Source organism: Medicago sativa, chromosome 2 (assembly GCF_051527215.1).
Source record: "Medicago sativa cultivar Bolivia chromosome 2, Bolivia_mono, whole genome shotgun sequence".
In the NCBI taxonomy this organism is placed as follows: domain Eukaryota; kingdom Viridiplantae; phylum Streptophyta; class Magnoliopsida; order Fabales; family Fabaceae; genus Medicago; species Medicago sativa.
Genome location: NC_140750.1, coordinates 52,888,887 through 52,906,747, shown reverse-complemented (window position 1 = coordinate 52,906,747; position 17,861 = coordinate 52,888,887). Strand labels below are relative to the sequence as shown.

Genomic DNA, 17,861 nt, shown 5'->3' with positions numbered 1-17,861 from the left:
GTAATTATCATCCATTCTTTGACAATTTTCTTTTATTCTAGGTTTTTTCCATCCTTTATATCATTTTTGAAAGAAAAAAAATCAAATAACCATGCGTTTAAGGACCCTTTTTTTATTGTTATATTAGATTAAAAAATAATTGTCATTACATTTTTTTTTTGACCTTTTTTTTTATGAATATTAAGTTTGCATTTTCACTCATATTTTGCTCTTTCCCTTGATTTGCTAGAATGTGAAAAATGCAGCTATTTTTTTTTGAAAAATACAACTACAAGAAAGACAATGTGGTTGCTTGATGTGCTTACCGGTCAGAAATACAATTGCCGCCTCATTACCACTGAGCGTAACAAGGCTAAAAAATCCTTGGGAGGAAGTTGGTTCCAATTTGTTAGGGACAATCACCGACAAGAGGGCGACAAGCTGCTATTCGATTTTATCTTCTTATTTGTGCAATATTCGTTTTTGGGTGCTCAGTGGAGTCTTTGCAGGTCTGTGGATAGTCTGAGCTATGGTTTTGTATTTCGGTGGTAATTGCGCTTGATTACAGTCACATAATTCTCACAATACAATTTATGAAGGACAACAATTTACCAAAATTTGCACATTTCTCCTTCACAGCCAAATTTTTGAAAAATACATTATTCAACCCGTGCAAAGCATGCGACCTTCGTTCTCAAATTTACGAAGAATAACAATATTCCGTAATTTGAACATCTCTCCTTTAGAGCAAATTTTTTAAAAAATAATTCAACTTGGTTCCAATTAGTAATTTCATCTTAATTATTACGTTGTTTTCCTGGTCTCATGAACAAAATATATGCTCTTTTCATGAATCAAAACTTGGTTAGGCTTTGATAAATATTTCTAATGTTTGTGCAATATTCCTTAATTTGCTCATTTTTGGGTATAGAAATGTTTTTTTGTTTCTATTTATTTGTTCTTAAGTTACTATATATGATTTATAAAAACCAGAAGTTTTTGTCTCTTTCTTTTCAGGAGATGCTTTGAATCGATTGTTTATCCATACCAGGTACTCAATAGAATCTCTAAGTAAATCAGTTTCTCATTTAAAAGAAAAATTATCATGTGTTTGAGGTCATATGATGTCATGAGTTAGCTTTTTGCAATCAACTAAAGACAATTCACAAAATTATTGAAAACTGTGATCCTGCTCTGTTTATATATGACAAAATATTTTTGTAATAGTTCAATTTTTTTTGTATGAATTGATCATTTCATCTGCTGCACTTCTAATATTTATATGATATGAATGGTAATTAGATTCAGCTGTGTACTTATACAAGATTATTGGCAACAAAAATTGTGTTTATAGAAATAAACTACTTTATACATTCTACTTCTTTCCAAGGGTTATGTTCTAAAATATCTATATATCTCTGAACATTTTCAGAGAAAAATTCGTGTCTGCCATGAATTCTTTGAACACTACTTCAACAAGCTAAAGAAACATCCTTATGCATGGCTCATACATGAAAATGAAATAAGTATAAGAGTAAGGTTCGGACAATCAAAAAACCAAAATTTCATCACATCTGGTATAAATGTTGCAACAACATTTCAGTGGAACAAACCAACGAAAGTTACATTCGAATTTACCGGTAAATTCAATAGGTTCAAGACAGCTGTGGTCAACGAGAACAACGCTTCTTCTCAAAACAAAACTATTAAGCAGGAAGTCATTGAAATTGATTCAGATTCAGAAGACGATGAAGACTATTATGATCCTGATTTGTATCACTTCGCAAAAAAGGTCACTAAGCCTTGGGAAAACAGACTGACATCTCAGATGATGGTAAGTTACACCTACACTACTACTTTTATATTCAATTTTTCTAATTCTAACCATTAACTGATTCATATTATTATTCCCTCTTTAGCACTTCCCCAATAAAATTTCCATCAACGTGCTTCCAGATACACAACACAACATCACATTAGTGGAATGGAATACCCGAAAACAATATGAATGCAAGCTTATTACTTCTAACAGGGGTCCTAATGAAAAATATATAGGAGAGGATTGGAACAAATTTCTAAAAGACAGCAAATTATGTGAAGGAGATAGATTGTTCTTTGAACTAGAGGATCCTCCGAAGTCATTATTTGTTGAGATTGTCCGAAACAATCTTAGAAACTAGGTAGGCTAGCACGCACAACAAGTGCTTCTATTTCTAATCCGTCATGAACAATTACTTTGGAATTTGCATTGTATAACTTTTGTTTTAGCTATTCAGCACAATAGACCCTTCTTGAACATGGTATGCTATGATTTATGCTTTTTAGTTTTATATCAATGTAAGAATATCGTTATGCATATAATATCTATCTTCGCAATCACTTTAATTTTAAGTATTAATAAATACGTGTTTGCAAACAAAATTATCCGGAAAAAAGCAATGCACCCCGTGCGAAGCACGGGTTTGTAACTAGTTTGTTATAAACGGGGATTGGGGAAACTTGCTTTAGTTTAGCAAGAAACAAAGAGGTTGTAATGATCTATGGTTTGTAGGGCACCAAGCTCCACCAGCTCTATCGATCTTATCACTACCTTTCTAGATGCCATATCTTGAAATTATTGTTTTGAAAGATTATTTCAGTCTAAAAACCTTGTCATAATTTTCAAGTTAAGATGAGTTATTCTTCTAAATAATTTTCAAGAATATGGTTAATTTAAATTATTTGATAGATCAAAGCCTGTAAAATTTCATGAAACCTCTAAACTATTTGATACTTCGCAGAACTTCAAGTGAGCTTATATACAAACATTTAAAAAATGTGACTAAAACTCAACTACAATATCACAGAGATACAAATGTCCGATTCATATGAAATTTTGTGTGTTAATGAATATTAGTTCTTAGAAATGGTGGTTGGGCCTAACATAACCCTATAAAGCCGGCTTGTGAGGTGAAGATTGCCCCCACTTATAAACACATTGCCAGGCCATCTCCTATCCAATGTGGGACTCTTAACGCACCCCCTCACGACCAGCACTACTTGGCTTGGTTCGTAGACATAATTGATGGGTGGTCCGATAGCGGAAACCAGATAGCATGTGACCCAATGGATCTTGAAGAGACTCTGATAGCATCTTAGAAATGGTGGTTGGGTCTAACACAACCCCATAAAACTGGCTTGGTTCGTAACACACCCCCTCATGACCAGCACTACAGGGCTTGATTCGTAGACATAAATGATGGGTGGCCGATAGCGGAAACCTAATAGCATGTGGCCCAATGGATTTTGAATAGGCTCTGATACGATCTTAGAAATTGTGGTTGGGCCTAACACAACCCCATAAAACCGGCTTGTGAGGTGAGGATTGCCCCCACTTATAAACACATTGTCAGGCCATCTCATATCCGATGTGGGACTCTTAACACTAATATGCGAATAGTCAAAGTTGAATTGATAAAATTAATTTTCAAGTGATGAAATAAAACTAAATTACTCAAGTTAAAGTTAAAAATACAAAATGATAATAGCCATTTAAAAATTCACGCTATAAATGTTAGAGTTAAGGTTCAAACCAGGTTACAACATCTTGTCCAATAATTTCGATTTTTTTATGCGTTAAATTAGGATTTATAGATTGCTAAGTTAAAGTAAGTCGCGGAGTAAATATCTTTTTATATAATAAATATTTTATTACTATACTTTATTCCAAAAGGGGAAAGAGTGATATTTTTGTGTTATATTGTCTATAAAACAACTTTTTGTTTTGTCAAAAATAAACAACTGTTTGTTCAAAGACTTTCCTTTTAGCAGGTTCTATCAGTTGTTAAGTTACTTAAAAATTGATCATTTTTGTCGTCTTGCGTCTCGTTTTTGTGTTGGTTTTCGAAAAGAAAAAAAATACTCTAGTTCTGAAAATTTTATGCGTAGATTTTGAAACCAAGTCTCCTAAATCCCACGTATGCCAAGTGCTAGATATGTACTCCCTCCTTCATTTAATCTACGAATACATTACAAAATTTACTGAGTATTAAAAAAAACTTTTAAGTTGCTCAAAAAAAAAAAAACTTGTTAAGTTTGCCCTTTAAGTTTTAAAAGTTTTAAGTTGGTTCAGAACGTTACTCACATTTGAATAAGTTAGTCTCTTCCATCACTTGACAGTTTAAAGATTTGGGTTGACAATGTGTATGTAGATGATGAAATTTATCTTATTTAGAAAATCAATTTTAAATTTTTTTCTTATTAAACTCAATATCATGTCACGGAAGAGACTAACTTATTACAACGTGAGTAACGTTTTGGATCAACTTGAAAATTTAAAACGTAAGAGACTGACTTAAAACTTTTAAAACCTAAAAGATCAAATTGAAATAAAAAATAAACATAAGGGATCAAACATGCAATTAAACTTAAAAAAATAATAAAGTTGGAATAAAAAATAAATTTGTCTACAAAATGCATAACTATTGTTCAACTGTCTACAGTAGAAACTCTTTAAATTAATACTCGGTAAATTAATAAACTCTCTAAAATAATAAATTTGTCCGGTCCCGACTTGGGCCAATGTAAAAAATTGAAAAACTCGATAAAATAATAAGATAATAATTTTTCAGGAGATCCCTTTATAATTTTCGGTCCCAAGAAAATCATAAATTAATAATTCATAGAAACTGAAAAAAAATATATTACACTCTATTGAAATATGATTCAATAGTTGTCTGTTTTCCTTTAAAGTTCAAAAGTCATTATTGATTTCCAATGCATATGAACACAGTAGTTACTAATTTACGTTGAGTCTCAAGGTTCGCTGCAACATAATTCTAAGAGGCATAGACTAATTTGCATTTTTGTTTGGTATGTACAGTATAATTACTTAAAAACTCTTTAAATTAATAATTATTAATTTATCGATAAATTAATAACTCTCTAAATTAATAAATTTCTCTGGTCCTGACATTATTAATTTATAGAGTTTCTACTGTATTATGTACAGATGCATTAAATGTTGATTTTTATACTTCCAAGACAATTGGTAGAATTTGTCAAAAAAAAAGACAATTGGTAGAATTAATAAGAGGTATAATTAGAAAATAAAATTAATGAATGTATCTAAAAATTTGTAGATAATCTTATATTTAAGAACAAACACTTTTTAAAGATGCCTTATAATTAGAAACAAATCACATTTTTATTTTATTTTCCGGCTCTGGGGAGGAGGGGGGGGGGGGGGGGGGGGGGTTGGGTGGTCTTGCATATTTTATGAGTGGTTAGTCGGTCATAGAGCGGAAGTGACGTTGAGGAAGGGTGTGTCTGGGTTTTGGGACTTGGCGTTTGTTTTTGGGAAGGGGTTTGTTTTTGGGAAGGGTACAATAACCTTCGTATTGTTTACCTGATAGCAGTTTCACTACTACTTATTCAATAGTAAGAACTGAAATACAATGTGTATGGCAAAACAAATTGGATTCATTTGTATAGGCTAAGAATGAAGTATATGTGTTGAATTAGTTGTAATTCAATTAGTAATTTAAGTTACTATAGTTTCTTGCACAACAAGTAACTAACTAACAAAGTTAGTTAAGTTGATTAGAATGCAATCAAATTACTGACTTAGGTAGTTCAGTTGTATTGAGCCTAGTTAATGAATTGCAAGTCCAACTGCTAAGAAGTATAAGTACACATTGAGATCATGAAAGAAAAATTAAGTTGCATAACTAGAATTTGAAAGGAAATTCCTCCATTCCTCTCTCTCTCTCACTCTCTCTCTTATTTTTTAATTTTTACGTTACTAATAATTTCTTTTATTCTCTTTAGTATGTGTGGGTTTCAATAGGTTGTATGTAGAGTCACAAGTCCTTGAGATTAAGGATTCAGGAAAGATTCATTATTCATTCATCCAATGATCTATTGATGCGAAGATGACAAGTTTATAGGAGATTCTTGGGAACAACTTTTGGTGGAAAATTTCCACTTCTTGGGAGTAGGATTTGGGATAGATTGAACAAGCAATTAAAAGTGCGCTTTAGCTTTCAAGATGTCACAAAAGTCATCCAATAAAGAGTGAAACCTCTTGTTAATGATGCAAAGATGTGTAACGGGAAAGAAGAAGAAGAAGAAGAAGAAGAAGAAGAAGAAGAAGAAGAAGAAGAAGAAGAAGAAGAAGAAGAAGAAGAAGAAGAAGAAGAAGAAGAAGAAGAAGAAGAAGAAGAAGAAGAAGAAGAAGAAGAAGAAGAAGAAGAAGAAGGAAGAAGAAGAAGAAGAAGAAGAAGAAGAAGAAGAAGAAGAAGAAGAAGAAGAAGAAGAAGAAGAAGAAGAAGAAGAAGAAGAAGAAGAAGAAGAAGAAGAAGAAGAAGAAGAAGAAGAAGAAGAAGAAGAAGAAGAAGAAGAAGAAGAAGAAGAAGAAGAAGAAGAAGAAGGAAGGAAGAAGAAGAAGAAGGAAGAAGAAGAAGAAGAAGAAGAAGAAGAAGAAGAAGAAGGAAGAAGAAGAAGAAGAAGAAGAAGAAGAAGAAGAAGAAGAAGGAAGAAGAAGAAGAAGAAGAAGAAGAAGAAGAAGAAGAAGAAGAAGAAGAAGAAGAAGAAGAAGAAGAAGAAGAAGAAGAAGAAGAAGAAGAAGAAGAAGAAGAAGAAGAAGAAGAAGAAGAAGAAGAAGAAGAAGAAGAAGAAGAAGAAGAAGAAGAAGAAGAAGAAGAAGAAGAAGAAGAAGAAGAAGAAGAAGAAGAAGAAGAAGAAGAAGAAGAAGAAGAAGAAGAAGAAGAAGAAGAAAGAAGAAGAAGAAGAGAAGAAGAAGAAGAAGAAGAAGAAGAAAGAAGAAGAAGAAGAAGAAGAAGAAGAAGAAGAAGAAGAAGAAGAAGAAGAAGAAGAAGAAGAAGAAGAAGAAGAAGAAGAAGAAGAAGAAGAAGAAGTGTTAATTTCATGTTATATTTTAAGCACTTTTTGTTACTTGTTTTGCAAGTTATTGAAGGAAAAGCCGAGAAATTAGCGTTAAATGCCTTATTACGCTTTATATATCTTACTCTATCCTTTTATGCAGGAATTTACCCCAAGACACTGAGCAAAGACAAAAAATCATGAAAAAGTGCAAAATGGCAGAAATCTGTACAGAGAGATACGCTATTAGCGTATCTGGGGCGTGGTTTGGAAGAAAGTCGCTATTAGCGACATCTACGCTATTAGCGTAAGAGCTCCAGACAACTACGCTAATAGCGTACCTGGAGCGAAGCAGAAGCTGGTTGTCAAGAAACACGCTATTAGCGTGATCTACGCTATTAGCGTAAATGCTCCAGGGGACTACGCTATTAGCGTGATTTGGGCGAAGCAGGGCAAAAGGACCAACGTGGCACAATTTCATTGGCCACAGCTTAGGCCGACCTACTTCGCTAATAGCGTATATTTCGCTATTAGCGTAGGTGTAAAAACTCAGCCCATTTAAATAGTACTTTTACCTCTCTTATAGAAGGGGAGATATAAACTTTTTATTAGATTTTTTCTACATTCTTAGAGAGATAAAATAGGGTAGATCATATAGAGTGAGAGTGATTTTGGAAGTTGGATCTTTCTTCCTTTGTTGAGACATCACAAGGTGAATGAATCCTTCCTTTTCAATCCATCCTTGCAAGGCTTCCATGATGATGTGTAGCTAAATATTCTTTGTTGGGATGAGAGGTACTTAATCCTTGCTAACATGTAATCTTTTGATCTTGCAATATATGGTTCTTGCAATTTATATTCAATATTGTTGTTATTCTTGTGTTAATGCTTTCAATGAGATTCAAGATGATTTGGACACGAACTCTTGAATCTAGAGCTAGAGTAGCAATATATCTTAGGTTAAACTTACTTGACATCTTTGTTAATCTTTGATAATCACCATAATCAAGAGTTTAATGCTTTCGGACACTTAGTCAGGCTGGACACGGTCGATTAAGTGATCTGATCGTCTTTGTGATCGTTTAAGGGATTTGGACACAAATGTTTAAACGATACCTTAGAGTCAATTATATCGCTTTGGACAAGAAGGATAGTCTAGAATTGATTGTGATAATATTGGTTATAAAGCTAGAATTCGTATGGATCATTAGGTTATGTGTGACGCTTGGTTAAGGAACTCTACTCCTAACAAGTTTCAATCCTTATTTATCTCAGCTTTTACTTTTTGCAATTTAGTTTAGCTAGTTAGAATTCAAACAAACAAGTACTCTTAATACTTGAAATGATATTTGATGTTAAACTATCTTTGATATCGCACTAATCCCTGTGGAGACGATACAAATACTTATCTTGTTTGATGCAAAACTACATTCATCAAAATGGCGCCGTTGCCGGGGATTGGTGTTTAGATATCATAGATAGAACGATTGATTTATCATTTTAAGTATTCGTACATATTCCGTAAATATTTTATTTACTTGATAGTTGTTTGTACTAACCCCTCTTTGATAAATAAAGAAAAGTTTCTTGTTAGTTATTTCCGTTTCAGGATCATCACCTAGAAAAAAATCATAGCTGATCATGGTTATAGCAACTTCTATACTCCACCCGAGTATGAATCCTATCAACAGTATCATTCTTATGAAGATGAGAGATATTCGGTGATAGAAAATACTTTGAACATCTTCATGCAACAATCCATGATAAACACGCAAAATACCAACCAGAGATTGAAGAATTTATCATTACAGTTGGAGATGATGCAAGCACAAATCATGGAGAACCAATCCAACATTCAATCCACTCATGATGGAGAGATTGTTGGAGAAGGTGTTGTTGAACTTGAGGAAGATATAATGAAAGAAATAGAGCCGCCACTTGAAATAAAACTTCCTCAAGAACGGTCAGATTCTGAGGAGGCCAAAATTGTTGATGATGGAGAAGTGATAGAGGTGGTAGAGAAAAAGGAACGGTTACTATGCAAGGAAGACTTAATGGAAGCAAGGGGGAAGAAAGTGAACATGGTAGAAATCGATCGGGTCATTGATGAAATTAGTGCCTTGTTCAATAAACCAATGTTAAGGAGGACATGGACTCCACATCAGCTGTACCTAAAGTTCATGGAATTCCTCCCAAAGCGTAGGGTTTCAAAAGATGATGTGTTGTCCGTCTCATTTTGGCCACCCTAACGAAAAAGGCGTCGAGCTAACGATGTTAAACAAGCGCTTGTTGGGAGGCAACCCAACTTTGCAAGTCCATTTATTGTTTTAATGCATAATAATTTTGTTAGCACTTTTGGTTGATTAGGTACTTCATTTTGTTTTAATTGTGGAAGTTTCTTTTGTATCATTCTTGCTTAAATTTCAAATCTCAGATGATTGATAATGATTCATAGTTGTGATCAAAAGCGCAAAGCCAAGGTACAAGTTTCCAGTTTTTCTAGGTTTTTACTCGAATATGGAACAAGTACTTTGTGTAAATTTCATGTCATTTAGTTCTTCGCAATAATGTGTTTGTTTGTGAACCACTTAGTACTAGCTAAAAGTGAGGAAACCTCAAGTGTTTGTACATATGCAAGGAGACCGGCTTTCATTGTTTAACTCGATTGTGTTATTTTAAATCCAATAATTGTTTTAAATTGTGTGAAGGCATGGAAGTGATCAAGGCACATTTTTGTTAATGAGTGAAACATACTTGACCACAAATAGCCTACCTTGTGAGAAGAGCGAGTATTTGCTAACCCATTTGAGCCAAGTGAATCGGAGTCCTCAATTATGAACTGTCAATTCATAAGCACAATGCTTGATGAATTTGCCTTTAAACTTTTCAATATCCAGTTCATTCTTGACGCACTTTAAGACTCTGATATGTTTTTAATTGTTGAACCCTAAAACTTCAATGTTTATTTGTCTCTTTTGCCTTAGAGTAAGGGAACATTCAAATAGGGTGTATTTTGATTCAAGTTGGGGAGAGAAGGTAGATGTAAATCTTATGTCAAGTATAATGGTGTAATTTTATCTTTGATCAAGACAACATGGTGTTGTAAATACAAAAAGAAAAGAAAACAATGTGTACATGAAAAGAAAGAGAAAAAGAGAAAAAGAAAGAAAAATCCAAAAATAGAATAAGTTGTCAAGATCAAAGTGTATCATGTGTAAACACCAAAGGTTTGTAATGATTGGTAGCGAAGATTGTGAATTTTAATGGTTGATACAAGGAATGTTCCTCTTTGATAGACTTTTTGATTTCAATTGCCCCACATATGACATTTCTTTTGTAGCCAAGCCAAGTTATAACCCTTAAAGACCTTTTGATCCATGTTTTTATGCCTTTTGAAATGATATTTGGATGGACACATAACTTGATTGGAATGTTAACTTGATTGCCGGATGTGTGTTCATAACCCTCATTTATATGTTTTCAATTGTTTATCTACTTTCAAAGAAGTGTGTTAGGTGTGGTTCGTGAATAAATGTATTATTGTCTTGAAATATTTGACATGAACTTTGTACTTAGGACTCATCCCATGTTGGTAGTAGAATTTTAGATTAGTTGGAAACTTAGACTTGCCCGCACATTCACTTTTAAATCATTCATCTGAAAATGTTTTCAAAGCTTTTTGCACTTGTGTCTTGTCATTTACTTGTTTGATTTTCAATCTTTTGTTTGAGGACAAACAAAGAGTTAAGTTGGGGAGAGTTTGATAAATGCCAAGAAGTGTTAATTTCATGTTATATTTTAAGCACTTTTTGTTACTTGTTTTGCAAGTTATTGAAGGAAAAGCCGAGAAATTAGCGTTAAATGCCTTATTACGCTTTATATATCTTACTCTATCCTTTTATGCAGGAATTTACCCCAAGACACTGAGCAAAGACCAAAAATCATGAAAAAGTGCAAAATGGTAGAAAGCTGTACAGAGAGATACGCTATTAGCGTATCTGGGGCGTGGTTTGGAAGAAAGTCGCTATTAGCGACATCTACGCTATTAGCGTAAGAGCTCCAGACAACTGGTTGTCAAGAAACACGCTATTAGCGTGATCTACGCTATTAGCGTAAATGCTCCAGGGGACTACGCTATTAGCGTGATTTGGGCGAAGCAGGGCAAAAGGACCAACGTGGCACAATTTCATTGGCCACAGCTTAGGCCGACCTACTTCGCTAATAGCGTATATTTCGCTATTAGCGTAGGTGTAAAAACTCAGCCCATTTAAATAGAACTTTTACCTCTCTTATAGAAGGGGAGATATAGACTGTTTTATTAGATTTTTTCTACATTCTTAGAGAGATAAAATAGGGTAGATCATATAGAGTGAGAGTGATTTTGGAAGTTGGATCTTTCTTCCTTTGTTGAGACATCACAAGGTGAATGAATCCTTCCTTTTCAATCCATCCTTGCAAGGCTTCCATGATGATGTGTAGCTAAATATTCTTTGTTGGGATGAGAGGTACTTAATCATTGCTAACATGTAATCTTTTGATCTTGCAATATATGGTTCTAGCAATTTATATTCAATATTGTTGTTATTCTTGTGTTAATGCTTTCAATGAGATTCAATATGATTTGGACACGAACTCTTGAATCTAGAGCTAGAGTAGCAATATATCTTAGGTTAAACTTACTTGACATCTTTGTTAATCTTTGATAATCACCATAATCAAGAGTTTAATGCTTTCGGACACTTAGTCAGGCTGGACACGGTCGATTAAGTGATCTGATCATCTTTGTGATCGTTTAAGGGATTTGGACTCGAATGTTTAAACGATACCTTAGAGTCAATTATATCGCTTTGGACAAGAAGAATAGTCTAGAATTGATTGTGATAATATTGGTTATAAAGCTAGAATTCGTATGGATCATTAGTTTATGTGTGACGCTTGGTTAAGGAACTCTACTCCTAACAAGTTTCAATCTTTATTTATCTCAGCTTTTACTTTTTGCAATTTAGTTTAGCTAGTTAGAATTCAAACAAACAAGTACTCTTAATACTTGGAATGATATTTGATGTTAAACTATCTTTGATATCACACTAATCCCTGTGGAGACGATACAAATACTTATCTTGTTTGATGCAAAACTACATTCATCAGAAGGTCACCCATCCCAAAATTGCTCCAAATCAATCATTCTTAAATATGGAGTTCTTATGGTTTGGGCTACCGAAAAAAAGATGCTTGACTTGAAGCAATTTTAGGATGGGTGACCTTCTAGGAAGTTTCTCAAAAAGCGTGTCAGTGAGAACAAAACATGTTGAAAATACTCGTGTTGGTTTGTGGGATTAGTCAACAATCCTAAAAGTAGTCTCAGATGTTACAAGTGGTATAAGACCAGACCATTCCCAGTACGATGTAGTTCGTGGATGAACCAAGTGGAAGTTGGCAGGCATGTATTTCCTGAGGCTGATGAGGGCGGGGTATGGTTTGACTCCTGACAACTTGTAGGCAAAGCCGAATCACATCAAAATTAGAGGGATCCTGAGACTGTGCAGGTATGGGACTGCATGGTTAAAGGAATGCTTATAAGAATTCGTTTGGTATTACCTATATTAACATGATGCATCTTCTTTTCGGTAGCCCAAACCATAAGAACTCCACAATTAAGTGTGCTTGACTTGACTTGGAGTAATTTTAGGATAGGCGACCTTTTAGAAAGTTTCTCAAAAAGCATGCGAGTGAGGACAAAATACGCCGAAAAGACTCGTTTTGGTTTTTGGGGTCAGTCGGCAATCCTGAAAGCAGTCTAGGATGTTACAGATAACATATGGCTCATGGTGAAAATGACTCAAATTATGATCTCGTATTCCTCAAGGCAACTACAAATTATGAACTTGGAAGCATGGAAAGATGATACTTGGATACTGGATCCAACAATCATATGACTAGCCATATGGAATGGCTTCTCAACTTTGATGGTTCAAAGAAATCTAAGATAATATTTTGTAACAATAGAACAATTCTAGCTGAAGGTGTAGGTGATTTATTGATCAAAGGAACCATGGTTGCTATATGTACCAAGCATGACGAACAAGTTATTGAATATGGGACAATTGCTGGAAAAAGGCTTTATCTTGCCAATAATCCAATGGAGGTATTTGATTCAAGTCACAAGACTACTTTGAGAGATCCTATGTCTCAAAGTAAAACATTTCAAACTTATATAAATGCTTTAGACTTTCACTACCTTCCATTGGAATTGATACATGATGAAGCATGGTTATAACATCTAAGGTATGAACATCTAAATTTTGAAAATCTTAGCACTTTGAAAACAAATGCATTGGTTATTGGTTTGTCCTAGAATTACAGTGCAATCAAATATGTGCAAGAATTGCTTCATAGGTAAGCAACCTAGGAAATATTTTGTTTATGTGGTTCCTATGAGATTCCTACGAAGTATATGTGATGAATTAGTTTTAATTCCATTAGTTACTAAGGTTAGTTAAGTTACTTGCACTCCAAGTAACTAACTAACCATGTTAGTTAAAATTCTTAGAGTGCAATAAACTAATTAACTAAGATGGTTATGTTGCATCGGGCCTAATTTGTGACTTGTAAGTCCAAATACTAAGATGAATAAGTACACATTGAGATCATGAAAAAAGAATTAAGTTGCATAACCAGAATTTGAAAACATTTCCTTCCCTATTCTTGGGGTCTCAATTTCTCTCTTTTATTCTCTAAGTATGTGAGCATTTGAATAGGATCAATGTTCTAATAAATCAATGTACATATCCCCTTTCCTCCTTCTCTAATTGTTCTTTCTCCTCTTTTCTTTGGACCCATCGAAAGACTATTTTAACATTCTTAGTTGAATTCGCCAAACGATATATGTTTGGGTTGGATAATGTCAGATGTTACATTTTATATTTCAAAGAGTATATTTGTCACAAACTTAAAACTTATTTCATAAAAAAAAACTTAAAGTTTTTTAAATTTTAAAGGGGGAATGTTAGAATATTAGAAACATCTTTAATATATTTAATATTATATTAGGTTATCTAGTATCTCTTAAGATTAGATTTATATTACACTAGCGTCCAGACGGGCACTCTCGTGCCCGTCTGTCCGCTCTTTCTACTGCGCTAACTCGTGTATTGAAATAAAAGTGATAGGTTCAAAAAGAAAATGTTACTTTCAAATGGTAGCTATTACATGAATAAAGATATATAAATTGCTATTTAATAATACAAATAGTTTTAAACATAAGATAATAAACATATCTCTCACTTAACATGTACACCTCATATTATCTAAGATGCTCAAAATAAAATAGAAATATAAATTAAACATAAGAAAATTATAATATCAACCCGTTATCTAAAACCTTTCACTGTGATTCCAAATACACAGTTAATCTCTTTTGCCCCTTGCCACTACAAGAAATCTGGTAATTTGCCAGGGGCAGAAGCCCTGGCAAAATGCAGAAAGCCTTGGCAAATGGACATTTGCCAGGAGTTTTGCCAGGAGCAGAATCACCAGCAAATCTGCTCATCGCAAATGAACCTGCCAGGGCTTTAGCTCCTGGCAAAATGTGTCAGTCTCAATGCAGACTTTTCAGCCGTATGCAGGCTTTTGCAGGTGTTGACATCAGTCATTTTCAAACCATATGCTAGGGAAATTGCCAGGGGTTAACCCCTGGCAAAATGCGAACGAAATTTAAAAAAAAAAGTTTTTTAATTGTTTAAAAAATCAAAATATTAAAATTTAATAATTAAAATAATTTTAAAAAACGTTTTAAAATTGTTTTTTAATTAGATAGATATTTCTTTTAGGGAATGATTATTAGATAGATAGTATGCATTTTTATTAATACAATACATTGATAAAAATTGATAAGAAACTTAATAACTTCAAAACACAGCATCAAGACTCAAATATGACATCAAATTCTCATTCCTCTAAACGACATCAAATTCAAATTGAACATGTTTGATAAGAAACTGAACCTCCTTAGCATCTCTCCACAATAACCTACAACTCTACTATGGACAGGGAGAGTGAAATGTCAATGAGAGAATTTCTGAAGCAACTTCAACCAACCAAACAAGACCAATTAAGACAGAAGATATAACCAGCAGTAATCAATACAAAATCAAGTTGGTATGATGCAACTTCCAGATTTAAAGAAACAAAAGACTAAATCATATCAAAGGGATCCTGAGGTTTTAATGCTCCTGATTTGTAGTTATTACAAAAATATAAACTGGTTTTGTAGATCTAATAAGCAATATAATTTAATTAGGTAAGAAATCACACATTTATATGCTTTTTCTTCCTTCCATTCATATATACATAAATGTCATTATGGGCATAAATTATTGATCATCAACAAAGATTAAGTTTTACATAATTCATATTCGGATGACCATGTCTTTTCTCAAGAGCATTTGCTTAGCATGTTATTACACTTTACATATTTCATCAAAGCCTTAACAGAAAGAAAAGAAGAAAAAACTGATGAAAATCAAACCAGAACATAGACAAATACCTCATGAAAACATTACACCAGACTTGAGAGTAGAACACGAATCATGGCTTGAGTTAGATAGACAATGGCACCACCAAAATCACTAAAAAGAAGAACAAAATCACTAATAAGAAGAACAAAATCACTAATAATCTCAGCCGCACAAAATCACTAAAAAGAACAAACTAACACATGAGCAAAAGAGATGAGTTTACCTATAAAGCAAAGGGAAAGTTCAAACGAAAGATGCAGAGGAAGATGGTATCGGCGGTCAATGATAGAAACTGAGTTGAGAGCAATGGCGGACCAGGAAAGTATAATAATTTGCAACTGAGAAGCTGCATTGAAAATAAAATAAACATAACTGTTTTATCTGACCTCATAAACTGGTATAAGTTTTGTGAGACTAACTGGGAGAACTTATAAAAACAACTTGTGAAATTTCGCATAATCTTTTTTCAGCTTATATTCATAAGTTCTCCAGGATAGCTTATCAAAACTTTGCACGTAAAATATACAAAAACAATTTAATTTTATATTGTCCTATCAAAATAACTTATGTAAGCTTACATAAGCGCTTATCATGATATGTGCTTGTGCTTTGTGCTATAAGCATTGAAATAACTTATGTAAGCTTACACATAAGCGCTTACCATGATAGGCACTTGAGCTATAAGCTGCAAAAATAAGTTGTTTATCCAAACAGGGCCATAATCTGTATTCTTTTTATCAATCCTTCGAATATCACTCTCCTTCACTATAACTTCTTTTACTTGATATTCAATTCAATCCTCGTGAAACAATATCATCAAAAACCAAACAATTGAACCAAACTCTAAATACCCACCAATAAGTATAATTAAAAAAACGATCTTTATTGAAAAATCTAAAACCCCATCACAGAAAATCCAATAAATCATCATTATTGAAGCTAAAAAACAAAATAAAAATTGAAAATCATATAAATTAATGAAAAATTAAAAAAAGGGTATTAATTAAAAAAGAGCTTACTAAAGTGTATCTGGTGGCCCAATTATGGTTACACTCCATTCAAAAATGTTGGTTTCGTCGACTAAACCAGCGGAAAAGCCATCGACGGGGTGTTTACAAAGATTTGTGAGAAAAAGTAAGGTTAATAAAAAATAGCGGAAAATTGACGCGAAACAAATTGAAATAAGCGATGAAATGAAAAAAAGGGAATAGATAGATTGATTACCTTTGAGTTGTTTTTGAAGGAGGAGGCTTGCTTGGGAGGCCATGAAAGAGTGAGTTTGGAGAGTTCTTGCTTGTTGTGAGATTGTGAATGAACAAACAAGAAAGAAAGAGAAGTTCTAAAGCCCACACTTCGATTATTTGTTGTGAGAGGGAGAGATCGATGAATGGAGAAGAAATTTGGGGATTTTGGGTATTTAGGGTTTCATGAAAGAGGGAGAGCACTGACGGTGAGAGGGGAGAGCAATAACACGTTTTATGAGAATCAAAACCCCTGTTTTTATGAGAATCGGGTCCCACCATTTCTAAAGTCATTTTGCCAGGGGCATCCCTGGCATTGCTCCTGGCAAATTTGCCAGGAGTTGATGCTCCTGGCATTATTCCCCAGCAAAACGCAAGATTTCTAGTAGTGTGCTAGTGAAAAAATAATTTCTTTAAGACTTTGCATTTCAGATGTCTAGAATAAAGTTTTATCACATAATCACAGATAATACTCTGATGGCATATATACTTTCAACAAAAGGAAGTTCTATACTAATTTAGTGAGTAGTCTCAGGAAAAAAAATTAATGTAGTGAATAATAAGTCAGAAGAAAAGACGAAAACCAAAACATGTATAAACGGCTCAAAGCAATGTAATACTCCGGACAGAGAGAATAAATTATTTGCTCCAAAAAATTGTAAAAGAACCAAAGTTGAAAATACGTACGGGAATAAAAAATTGAAGTTGTAGTCGAATATGAAAAGTCTTGATCTTGCTTATATAGTGTTCTCATTTTTCTCTAACTTCACATATTTTCCTCTCTGCTATACTCACATAATTGATTGTTGCATTAAGGGAATATTTACCTCTTAAAAAAAATCATAACACAAAGAATGAAAGCCACCTCCCGACCTTCCCTCCCTTATGAATTCATTTGTAAATGTCTTCCCAAATGAAGTAATTTACACTTGCGACGATGGAATAAGGATATTAGATGTTCTGTTGTTAGTAAACTGATATGCATAGGAAAAAAATCTCCATAAAGAACTTGAAGGCAATATGAAAAACAGGTTGGAACTAATCTTAAGATCACATAGAAAATAATAATATAATGATTTAATAAATGACAACTAACTTATTAACAAAAGATTTTGTTACATGACAATAACGATTAAATTTATATTTGACAATTACAGTAGTTTCCTATTAGTTTCTCATTGTCACCGAAAATCAACATCCAAAGAACGGTATATCAGCATATGTCTCAATATTTGCCCATTTGACAACCACTTCAGGAAATGGA

General features: G+C 33.4%; 1 long non-coding RNA gene across 1 annotated transcript; it reads right to left on the bottom strand.

Moving 5' to 3' along the window:
• Positions 1 to 15,154: 15,154 nt before the first annotated feature.
• Positions 15,155 to 16,973, bottom strand: LOC146948833 (uncharacterized). The gene is made up of 3 exons (XR_015025357.1): positions 16,581 to 16,973; positions 15,580 to 15,702; positions 15,155 to 15,467 (listed from the first exon to the last, which is right to left on the bottom strand). It is a non-coding gene; the product is annotated as an uncharacterized LOC146948833 (long non-coding RNA).
• Positions 16,974 to 17,861: the final 888 nt, after the last annotated feature.